Source organism: Castor canadensis, chromosome 9 (assembly GCF_047511655.1).
Source record: "Castor canadensis chromosome 9, mCasCan1.hap1v2, whole genome shotgun sequence".
NCBI classification, from domain to species: domain Eukaryota; kingdom Metazoa; phylum Chordata; class Mammalia; order Rodentia; family Castoridae; genus Castor; species Castor canadensis.
This window is the reverse complement of record NC_133394.1, coordinates 78,429,115-78,442,238: the sequence shown is the minus strand read 5'-3', so window position 1 is coordinate 78,442,238 and position 13,124 is coordinate 78,429,115. Positions and strand designations below refer to the sequence as shown.

The window sequence follows — 13,124 nt, the reverse complement described above, 5'->3', positions numbered from 1 at the left end:
ATGATAAAGGAATCTAGTCTGATGAAAAGGTCAATGCACAGAAGAAAGCAGACACATAATAGTATAGAAAAGTGGAGCCAGGTCCTAACTCAAATCACACTATATATAAGCTCACTCCCAACTCTGGGCTGCTCAGTTACTTGAATAAATAAATCACCTTTATTTTTAAGCCAATTAGCATTAGAAGGGCTCATAACTGCAACAAAAATCATTCTATAGCTAAGATAGCACTGGTTAAGTCTGTTATGCTGATATGATTATTATTATTAGTGCCCCCCTTTCTCACTCAGAATGCCAGTTTACACCATAAAACCTCAGCAATTAAGGCCTTTACAATTCTCCTCTTATTGAAATTGTAAACATTTGACAAGAGTGTTTTAGCCTTCAGGTAATGGTAAACATAACCTATTTTGGTTTTATCCAATGGAATAAAACTTCTTAAAATGAAGGCTCAACTGTAGATAGGCTGGCAACAATCTTCTTAGTAATTGTGGCACAGGACGAGTAGACAGGTACATAAACACAGAATCACTTCAAAACCTTCACACACCAATTAGTAATGATGCAATTGCATCCACACAAAATACATGCCCTAATATAGTGAAATGTTTTCAGGCAATGCTATTATCTTTTTTGTTAAGTTGTACATTACTTAAGACACCACAAAGAAGCCAAAACCAGAATTTAAAAGAAATAAATCAGGAGTAAATCATATTACAAAGAAGCATTCACTGTAAAGATTAGAGAATCAACTTTCTTATTGTATTGTATTTGTATTTAATGTAGAAATTTTAAATAAACTATTAGGAGCTCTGGAAATTTTCAAGCAAAGAAATATATTTACAACCAATTGTACTGTTATGGAAAAAACTAACATGATTAAATACAAATTCATATTTTATACAAACAAATAAATTTAAGAGAAAATGTTTTCAATGAAGAACACCTATCTTGAAGACTCAGTATCTACCATTTTTCTGTCTGCATTGGATATATAATTTCCATTTTATTTCTGATTAGTTTATCAGTGATTTCAAAAAATTAGAAGTACCCATTCCTTTGTGACCTTAAAACATCTAGGTGAAATACTGACACTTTAATGGAAAGATGCTTAGAAATTATCAATGAAACTAACAATAAAATAATAGTCTATGCTATGTTTCATAAAAAATGCAAATTAAGTACATTAGTTTAGGCCTTCAATGAATATTTAACATACATATATAATTCTGTTTTAGGTTAATCTCTGCATAAGGCAAAATAAATGAATACTAAGAAGCCATAAGATTATATTATAAAAGTAATATATTGAATTTAACATATTAATGCTAAAAAATAACAATTCACTATTTCCTGTCTATATATACCATTTTATATTAAAAAAATGAATGTATTTAATGTGTATTTGTGGAGCCTAGGATTTCTTATGAATGCTATCCACAGATAGCATTCACACATATAAATAATAAATTTGCTTCCTGTCAATAAATGATAATGTGTTTGCTTTTCCTTAAGAAATATTTCTGAATTATATTTGTGTCAGATGGCAAAGATCACTGCTTTGGTTTCAGCAGTAATTCCACATAATGATACCAAGGATAATTAAAGAGCACTAGACTAAATTGTGTCTGCCTCTCATAGGCTAAGTTTAAATAAATTATGCTCATGAATGTCCTAACTATTCTGCTCTGCTAGAAAACACTCTTTGCCCCCGCCCACTTTACCCATAATAAGTACTGTACACCTTAAATTAATGTGAAAATTTGAAAAATTTAAATGTGATGTTATTAACAAATAACAAACATAAATTAATACATAACTCACATAATTTAGTGGGAAAATAGGACACTTAAATTTTATTTCTCAAAACACATACATTTTTAATAATGACAAGGATACCCAATTGTGCCAAGCTACTCTGTCCTAGCTTACTTATTTTACCACTTAGGCTATCTATAATTAAAGAGCGAATAAGCATAGACCTGAAGACTTCACGTATCCTTCATTCTAGAATTGGTTTGAATAAATCCATTTGCAGGATTTTTCAGCAAGTTAGCTTTGTGACAATAATTTTCAAATTGAGCTAAAGATCGAGGAACAGGAGGATGAAAAAGAGAAGCTTAAACAGAGAAAGGAATATATTCAAGAAGATTTTTTTTTTTATTGTTGTGCTGGGTAGGAGGACATTGTGGCATTTCAAAAGTTCTTACTGTGTATCAAATATGTCATACTTGAATTCATCCCCTCTACCATTCTCCTTTATCCCCCATCCCTCCAGTCCTGGAATAAGTTCAACAGGACAAGTATACTTTTACTCAAAATAGCAACTTAATTTGACTTTACCAAGACTACCAGAAGTTCCATTTGTGACATGAGATTTTTTTCTTCAACACTCCATTATCACTATTCCCCTCAAAACTATTCAGCAATAGCTACTTCCTTGTCTTCTGATCTCAGGGAAGACTCTGAAGATATGCTTGTCAGATTGGACATTGTCAGATGTCATGCCGCTAAAAGATTTGAGAATCCCTCTTTATGACATTAGCACTGTTTATGCGAGTCTAATCCCCAGCCAAGCAAATGGACCAGCTGCAATCATGACCTCCCAGGAAGTGAATAGACCTGTTTGAACACAGCATTTACTTGAAAATTCTTGCCACTGAAACCTAATTTTGAAGTTGAAAACTCTCTACTCATGATCCCCATTAATCTATCCATTCCTCTTCTGAATATTGCCCAAACAAACTGAACAAGGATATGAGCTTATGTGGGGCTAAGGGAAAGAAGGAAGAAAAAAATTAATAGGAAAAAATGAATAAATTACACTTAATCTAGTTGCAACAACTGAATAGCACTAATTGTCTTGAAAAATAGCTGTTACTCCTAATTCCAAGTTGAGATAACTCTTTTGAAAAAATATATGCATAACATAAGCCTTAAAAACAACTATAGTACTCATTTCAAACACATACAGTCCTTAGATATCTATTACCATACAATCACGCAAACCATCACGCTTATCTCATAGCAGTTATCATATGGAAGAATTTGACCACAATGTCATGATCATGTTAAAAAAGTATAGCAACACAATTTCAAAAGTCTTCTGATAGAGAAGCAAAATTCCAAAAATTATACTGATTTAAATATATATTAAGACTGACCCATTTGTTGACAAGAAAGTTTTATTCAGTACTCTGTGAAATGAAGGATGGAAAAATTTCTAAGAAGCCCCAGAGAAAGAAACAAATGTCTACTTTCTTTAAATCATAACAGTTAAAACAGTAGTAGGTAAAATTATCTTTAATGTGTCAGAGAATGTACAGAAATGAGAATATAGGCTTGTCAGAAAGCACACTGCAGGTTAAAGATAATTAGAAATATAAAAACAGCACTGGACTAACTGGAGAGAAATTTGGAAATGTAAATACAGAAAAGACTGCCCTTACGCATGGTGAAGAGTCAGGTAAGAGCAGTATACTACCTAAACAACTTCTCTTGCTTCATTATTATGACTTTTCAGCAGTATGTGAGAATGCAGTAGAGTGTATTGTTAAGAATAGTGTAAAAATTCAGAGTAAATAAAAATATATGTTTTGCTTACCTTTTAAATGTTCTTTCTCCTCTTTTCTATGCCAGTCCAGATGCCTGGGTATAGTTCCTCCCTGCCAGTAGATGGAGATAGTAAAATTGAGTCTTGGTGACCTCAAATCCTAATCTAGGTGGTTCAGAATCTTCAATTTCAGGTTTTGGAAGTAAAAAAAAAAAATACTGAATGATTGAAAAGACACATAAAGCTTGTAAAAATATCTGAGTTGAATGAACTTTTATCCGTGGTCATTTGTACTAATCTTTATGGAAGAGAGTCTTGGCTGGCATAGAAAAAAATAAAAGAAAGAGCATTATTTGGAGAATACATTCCCCGGACTCTGCAGTCTTCCCTGATCTTGCGCATCCACTCAGCTGACATCTACTGAAGTTCTACTCAGAACTGCAGGTTACTGGCCTCTGGCTTTAATGCACATCGCTACCTAAAGTGTTGAAAAATCCCGTGAAACAGTCATAGTTATCCCCTCCACTTTGTCTTGGAAAGTGATTTTTTTTTTAAGTTCCTTATGGAGAACTGACTTCTGTGTGCCAAGTTTCTGTGATCCTCCTGATGGTCTGCTAGTGGCTTCAAAGATTTAGGCAGAATTAATTTCTTCTTCCTATTGATAAAGGCAGCTTGAAGTGGGAGACTCATTTACTATTGGTAAATGGATTTGTTTGTTTTTATTTAAAATTAATACAAGTCTTCCAACAGCCTTCCAGGAAGAAATTCCTAAAGCTGAAGTGGAGTTGCTCATAGATCATCAGTGAAATACCTGAAATACTACAGGAATGGGAATACAGCTGCATGAAAATGTTTTTGTTTCAGGGCTGCAAACATGAGATCAAATTCATGGGGAAAAGCATTGAAATGTGTTAGTACTGCTTATAACTTATGAAAACAATAAAACCACTGTCATCTTCTAAACGACATGGAAGAATCACTTGAAGACAAGAAAGAAGCAAAGGAAGAAATTCACATCTGAATTGAACATTGATGAAATTATGAAATAATTGTCTCCATTTTTCTCTCAGTTTACTAAAAACCACTGAATTTTTATGTAAATTGAATCCATCTCCTTTCTTTCTCCCAAGTATATTTTATCTCTCAACATTGTTTTTGGTAATGGTCTGTGACTTGATTTCATCACAACACATTTGGGGAAACAGTCATTATACAACTAATCAAACAAAGGTAATACTGATTTGTTCAACAATGTGATTAAATTTTAAAATAAAAGCACTGTCTTAAAAATTGACCAAGTCACTCTCCCCAAATAATTTTTAGATTTTAAAATTTCTTTTATATAGAAAAGTCTTGTCAGCAATCACAACAACCTTAAGAAGCTGAATGTATCATGTGTATTTTTTTATGAAAACAGTGAGGTTTACAATAACTAGAGTGACCACACAATTTCTTGTCCAAAGCAACACATTTTTAACAATTAAAGAGGGTGATTGCATTAATTATGTCAGAGCAACAAATACAAATTGTGAGTGTTCCCAGCAAATATAGGCATATGATTATCCTAATGACAAAAGATAGCGTTAGCCTTCAATCCAGATCTTGAGTTGATCCATCCTCTTTCCACTATCACAGGACTCCAGGAAATCCCTCAACAGGGAAATCTGTGTGATTTATTCATAAGCATAATCTTTTGTATTTGGATCATATTCAACTCAGACTATTGAACAGAACATGTTCTTTGTTTTCATGTACTTGGTAATATCTACTACACTTACAGTATTTTCTTCAAAATAGGTTACAACAAAAAAAAAATCCAAATAACTTTTCTGTTTAACAGTTTTTCTTGTGTTATCTGTGAGATGTTTCTAAAACTATCAATGAAGCAGGAGATATTTCTTCCAATTTTTACTAATGTGTTAGATTCTTCCTCCCTTCCAGTGCTTGGATCAATAGGGTTGACCTTAATTCCAGCTCTAGGGGTAAGAATTATTCCACAATATGGTACTACTTAAAAAGTGGTAGATTACATATTAATTTAGAAAAGACAACAATCACTTAATGTATAATGATTAGAGCTAAAAACACAAAATACGGAAATTGTACTGAAAGTAAAAACTTTGTATACTTCACAATGAATGTATGTCTTACATCTATAGTCATTTAGTTATTTGATTATTTAATTTTTAAAGTAATAGTATGTTATTTAATCAACAAATTCTAAAGGATCAAGGATTTTGCCTAGATTTCTTCTTTTTTTTGAATTTTTGTTGTTACTGCCTACTGCAGAATTACCCAAAGCTAAGTACAGTGCCACAAAATAAATGTGTAATGGACGAACCGCACAGGAAAATTCCACCTGCAACACATTGACAAAGACAAATTTTTAAATAAGAAGGAGACATATGGGTTGACTCTTGGACTAACATTGCTTTTTGGAAGTTTTAATTTTGGCTTAAGCAGTTCTAACCAAAACCCATCACATTACACATAAAAAGGCCAGCAACCTGTTGACATAAAATGTGTCCATGAGGAAAATCATATTTAATTCATGTCAGAATTACTTCACCATGATCTTCTAGATTTCTAAAACAACTTCCAACAACTGCAATATTTCATCTAATGAGCATCACATCCAGAAAAATATTATGTTTTCCTGTCTGAAATCAAAAGCCAAGTATTTATTTATAAATGAATGCCCCACTCTCTTAGTCAAGTTTGGGAATTACCTATATAACAACATATAACAATGACATTTTCTCCTCAAGATTCCTTCTACAATGCCAAGATCAAAACTTGTTTGAAATGGCCTGATGTTTTTATTTTCTATGCCAGATGTAAGGTTAAAAAAGGTAATGTTTAGAACTGACTTTAGGGGCTGGGCACAGTGGCTCTTGCCTAGCTACTTGGGAGACAGACATAGAATTACAATTCAAGGACAGCCCAGGCAAAATAGTTAGCAAGAACACATCTCAAGGAACAACTGGGCTTGGCGGTTCACATCTGTAATCCCAGCTCTGTGGGAGGCAGAGGTAAGAGTATCATGGTCCAAGGGAAGCCCATGCAAAAAAAGAGTGAGACCCTCCTGAAAAATAAAGCATAAAGGGGTGGAGGCATGGTTCAATCACAATGCCTTGAGTTCACGTCTCAATTTCCAGTACTAAAAATATAAAAAAGAACTGACCTTAAATATTGTAGTACGGCTGATGGAAGTTTGCACAGCAACACCATCATGGTGAAGAGCGTGCAGGCAGAATGACCTGGACAGGAGAACAGCCTGATTTGCTAAATGCATATCAAGATGTCTCTTGATTCTCTGCTCCTTTATAATTGGTCCATTTACACCACTAGCTTTCAAAATGCCTCAAGAATGCTAAACTTCTGAGCCAAGTATTCAAAAGCAAGCTATTTTTTTTTTTTAGCCTTTTAAACCAATGGCTTGAGAATGTTTTGAGAATCCAATGAAAGGTACGGAAGTTCAAAGCAGAAAATAATGTATCACATACATCCCCTCATAGTAGTCACAGAGCATGCCATCTAATAACCTTTTCATGTATGTAATCAACATAAAGAACAATTTCCCATCATAAAGCAAAAGAAGCAATGCATTTTTGCATTCCTGGAGCAGAAGAACTAATTGGCATTTGAGTTGCTTTGACTCTGTAGTGTTTGGGATCCAACACAGGGCCTCCCAAATCCTAGGAGTGCTCTGTCACTTAGCGATATCCCCATCCTGACTGAAGTGACACTAGAATGAACACACACACACACAAACACACACGGGTGAATTTTTTAATAAAAATAATGATAATATATCATATACTTTGAGTGCAATTGTATAAAGCTACTGTCTGGAAAAATGTATTATCTCTAATGTGCCAATTAGAACAATCTAAGAATTCCTTACAGTAATTAATTTTAAAAAATATTCAGAGTCTGTGTGTAGTTCAATGGTGGAGCATGTGTTTAGCATTTGCAAGTCCCTGGGTTTACTCCTCAGCAGCCACCCACACCCCAACACCCAAAATTAACTTTGCAGGAGAAATTATAAAGATTTTTTATCAAGAAATGTTTAGCAGAAAGCACAGCAGATAGTTCAACTGACCTATATTTCAACTAAAACAGATTTATTTACTAACTCTTCCAAAATTTGAAGCATGCTACTTTTTCTAGTACAACTAAAAAAGTAAGAAATGCATACATTTACAAAGACTAACTTTATAATTCTTTTCTATCAATGAATCACCAACTACCAATGGGAAAAAGTAGCAGTTGCTGGCTGATCATTGGGGCTTTCATTTTATTGTAGAATGGTACTATGATACCATCTTCTACTTCCTTTGCTAAGGTGGATATATTACAGAGTTGTACCCTCTTGTACCTGGAGTTAGGTGCCTCTTCTCCAAGATTCTGTCCACGGTCTTTCTGTAATCTCAAATCCTTCTTGGTGTTCTCAACTATTGTTGGATCTAAATAAATACCTTTCATAAGTTTAGGCTCTTTAAATCTATACCAATAGCTCGAACTCTCTTCCAAGTTACACAGTCACATTTCCAAGTGTCTCACCCCTACCCCTTTTGATTCAATATATCCTTCTCCAAACTCATGAACAATTTATGAATTCTACTTGTTCTGTTTTCTAATCATCAGCCAGTTATCCTAAGAAAATTAATTCATCGGCTTTGACTTGAGCTTTTGTTTATAACAGTACCGTCTAATTAATACGATAGAGATAACTTTTAAGTGAAACATGGCTCTAAGCCATGGCTAATGCCGAATACATTTTTGCTTCTGCAATTGTCCTCAGGATGAATTATTCAACTTGCTCACACAGTAACCGCCTCTTCATTAATAAAGCCTCACTTTTCCAATACTTCAAGCAAACACACTTTGTAATCATCAAGCAGTACTACATTTGCATACAACTTGAACATTTATGTGAGTTAACTGAAAGTATATTAAAATGAATAATCTCAAACTTCCTTAAAGAATTAACTTAAGAAGTAAAATTATTATACTTAATATGCATATTCATGTCTATTCATATTGAACTAAATTTGTAGTTGAATAAAATTTAGAGTAAAGCTCATTCTGGATTGACTTTTATTCTGTAAGCTTTGCTAGTATTTTTGTCACACATATACAGACATAGTTAAAGAACAAATCTGTGTAATTTAAGATAACATACCATGCATAATCTCAAAAAGATATTCTTTTGTATTTGATCTCTTAATATTTCAGAAATATTTTTGTTTATAGTATGAGTTGTGTTCAACTTGATTTATTTTCCCATGTGTATCACCAATATTCTAAATATCAGTTATTGCACAGTTCAGACTCTCCCCATGCAGGACTCTCTGATATTTTTTCTTAGAGAAACACACTGTGTCATTATAATAAGGCCTAATGCATTGGCTAGAAATGCCCCTTTCCCTCTCCCCTGCCATAGTGCTGGCAACTGAACCCAACCCAAGACCTCACACATGCACTGCCTAGACCCTTTATTTTCTACATCAGTTTACAGAGTTGCTGATCAAGTTCTATGAAACTCTAAGATTTGCATTGTAATTATGTTTATGAAATTTGGATAGAGGAATTTCACATATTTACATTATTAAATTTTCCCACCAGTGAACATGGCATTCTTCTGTCCACTTATTTTTACTTTTACTATCTTTCCCTTGTAGTGCTACTTGAATAACTCCAAAGACAGTTACTGACAATAAAGGAGCCTAGCATAAAACTCCCCATAATAATCAATGAGCAACAGCAACCCACTGGGTCCCTGTCAACTAGGAAATGCCCAAGCCAGATTTGGGACAATATCCAAAAGTCAATTCCAAGGGTATCAAAGAAAAACAGATGGATAGTGGAAAGTGACCACTGCTATATCCCTCAAAAATCCCATATGTCAAAATTTTCTAAATATTGGTTACCTCACCCCAAATTTAACAGACGTGATTGTCTAGTTTAAGTCAAATTTACAGTCTTTAAAAGTTTTACTTGTTTTCACAAAGATCTTGTATACCCTTTTCTAGAAATGTAGTAGTTTTGTAACAGCTATGAATGAGATCTTTTTTTGCAATATATTTATCACGTGGTTCTTCATCACATCACATTAAGGTTTTCCTTCATACTTAGATCCCTCGAAAATTATCATATGCAACATAAGATGAACAATGCTGCCCTTCTCTCCCTTCTGGAATGTAAGTAGGTCCTTGAGCATGGTACTTGTATTGTTGGTTGCTACTTTCCCAGCAACTAAAAGAGTACATTGCCCATAAAGAGAACACAATACATACCTGTTGACTTAATGAATTGATATTCATCTAATGACATGGCTTAAATGTAACTACACAAGTAGACAAACTTTGCTTCAAGTGTTTTATGAGTTTGTAATCCTCTTATCCATTAAGAGAGTATTAAACAAAACTGATATTGGAGCCAGGAGCCAGTAATAAGAGATTCTACTTCACAAAAATGATTATCTTTTTTCCTTATTCATGTCTCTACACACTTTTCCCCTTCATTCTATTTACATATTCATTTCCCTCTAATAAGTCATTTTTTAACTTTTATCTTATCTTAATGAGATTTTCTTGTTCCTTTCCTTCAATCTGTTACCCATGTATCTCACCCAACAGAATTTTATCAGAAATAAAGCTTCAGTACATGGAAGCAAAACTAGGCATCTCCCTATATAGCTATCCTTACCTCAACTAGCAAAAACCCCTGGTCCTCCTTATTAATGTTTATACTCTCTCATCAACCAAATTAGAGATCAGGGCAAAACAGTATCTGCCTGGAAGCCAGGGGGTGGGGGGGAGAGGGAGGAGGTGGGGGGAAAGGGAGAGGATAGGGGTAAGGGGGAAAGGTTAAGAGGGGAGTAATAACCCAATCATTGTATGCACATATGAATAAAGGAAATAAAAAAAAAGAAAGAAAGCTTCAGATGTTTCAGAACAGACTGTCTTCAGTGTTCTAAAACCACAAGGCTGAGGTGAACTTACAGCTCTCTATAATCTTCTTGAACAAGGCACTATACTTGTTGTGTTTCAGTGGTTTTTATACTCCTCACCTGTAAATAAGTTGGTAATATGAACTTGTTTATACAAGGTATATTAAACAAAACTCATTTTATAAATAAACTATAGGATGAATGCTTCAAAAGAATATGCATCCCAAAGCAGCTGATACACAAACAGCAAGAATACGAATTCTTTTACTACAGAGCTACTTACTAAGGGTAACTAAGTGACATTCACCAGTGCATGTCCTCACAGTGTTCCAAAGTTTAACCCAACTTAATATAATTTACTCACCTGTGTCTTGCTATAGTTATATGACAAAAAATACAATGCTTTGTAAAACAAAAAGTTTCATTAAAGAATCTGTGCAAAGGCAAAGTTAAAGGTGAAAAGATACAAACATTGACTGCTGAGGGGTTCAAATACCAAAAGTTACTGTGGCTGGAAATCCCATAGGCAAACAAAGTGACTGCTCACATGCAGGGTTTTTCTGTGTATACAGCAGAAACAATGTGGGTAGGAAACCACCATCAACCTTAGCATTGGTTCAGTTTGTAGCAGCAGCTGCCAACAGAGGGTTTTTAACTGGTTTCTGATGATAGGTGCACAAGAAACTTCTGGCAAATATTAGCCCTGAAATATTTTCCTGGCACGGTCTACAGATCAAGAAAGCAAACAAGTAATCACAAGAACTCAGTAAGTCTAACCAAAGAGTTAATATGTTATTCAGAGTTTTTGATTCACAAACTTGACTGAAGATAAGAAATGGTGCAGATATAATCAAAATGTTAAAATGAGTGAAGAAACTTATCATAGGTGAATAATTCATATGTAAGAGACCTCATCTCTTAACATTCTCAGATAGTTTGCTCAATATGTACATTTTTGTGTTTTATATATGATCTAAATATAAAAGATATTTAAAATACTTTCAATTGAAATGCAAATTAATTAAGATAGGCTCCATGAAAATGATTTATTAAGAAGAATATACCGATTAAAATGAGCTGCTTGTGTACTTTAGGCTTGTGCTTAAATAAAACTATTTTAAAATAATATTCCAGATTAAATTGAATTGATAAGTGATTTAGGAGTTACAGAGCAGCATGATATATTTATGTATTCTTGTAAATAGACATTAGAATACCAGTCATATCTTTCCCATGAAATGTAACCTAAGGATGTGTTTATGTCACACATATAATTTTGTTCTACTGACTATTCTGTAACTGAAGACTATTCTCATATTTTTTCTAAATAAATCTATACTTTTTAATGTTCCCAAGAATTCAATGCCAAATTTTAATGAAATTCTGATAAAATTAACAACAAACTTAACCTAAGGTTACAAAAACAAACCTCTTAATGAAAGACCAGACACAACATTTACTACCTATTATAAGATTTATTATAAGATCATTAAAACCCTAATTTACCACTATGATTAAAAATAATAGTTTTGCCCCCTCAGAATACACCACAGCAGTCATTGCTACCATTTTCAGTCCTTCTCATTTTAAGTGTGACAAGATAATATCCTGAAATTTATAAGTAGACACTCACACATGTATGTGTACACACACACACACACACACACACACACACACACTTACACACGCACATCAATAAACCCAAATTTCAAATGCTATGCCCAAGGTATGGATTTATGGGGAAGCAGGACAATAAGACTATGACAACCCGATTAAGGATTTGTTGTTTTTAGCACATATGTTGGCAAACAATACCAGCACACTTGGACTGGAATACCTTGTTGACTCAAGACTTCAAAGGGCCAGCCAGAGTCTGATTTCTTGAAGAAAGCCCTGGACCCAAGGCACACAATGATCTCATCCTGCCTGAATGCCTGAGGCACAACTCTCAAACTCACACATTTTGCAGACTAACATTATAGGCTTTCCTTATTACTTTAATTGACAGATATGTTTAAATTTCATCTCCTTAACTATACTGAAATTATGTAAGGCCCCAAAATATGTCTTACCAAATACTTTTTCAGCATTCCATCATTATGCTACTGAATACAGAATCTCAAATGACTTGCTCTTTGATAACAAATGCCTTTGCACAAAATAAACATTTAACAACATGGCCATTTTAAAACTACCATAAATTTTTAAAACACATTTGTACTTCAGTTTTTTTCTAAAAATTCTTAAGTATCTAGAAAGAATGCATACATATATGATGCAAAATGCATAATGAAATTATAAAATATGCAAAACTTTAACTATGCATTACAAATTCCACTTCCAGTATTCCAGTATTTTTCAAGTACTTCATACGTAACAATATTTGTAGCTCACTAGTGACAGGGTTAGGAAGAATAGCTTGATAACAACATCCATCCTCTACCCACCAACTCCCAAAGTAGCTAAATAGCCAAGTCCTTCCATAATATTTGGTTCAGAATTTTTCTGGTTACTGTTTCTGAAAGTGGATTCTTAGCATGATTTTAGGTAGTAAGTAAGACAAGTTCTTTAACAGTTGATAATTCACTTTATACATATGGACGTTTCCCATGC

At 33.7% G+C, this 13,124-nt stretch overlaps 1 protein-coding gene across 3 annotated transcripts in view; it reads right to left on the bottom strand.

The window, feature by feature from the left end:
• Pdgfc (platelet derived growth factor C) overlaps positions 1-13,124 on the bottom strand; it is a 186,056-nt gene that overhangs the window by 84,816 nt on the left and 88,116 nt on the right. The window contains exon 2 of one of the 3 annotated variants that reach the window (XM_074041761.1): positions 3,605-3,665. The exons of the other annotated variants lie outside the window; for them this stretch is intronic. The gene's annotated coding sequence lies outside the window, so the exon portion shown is untranslated. The remainder of the gene's footprint in view (positions 1-3,604; positions 3,666-13,124) is intronic. 3 annotated transcript variants of the gene reach the window in all.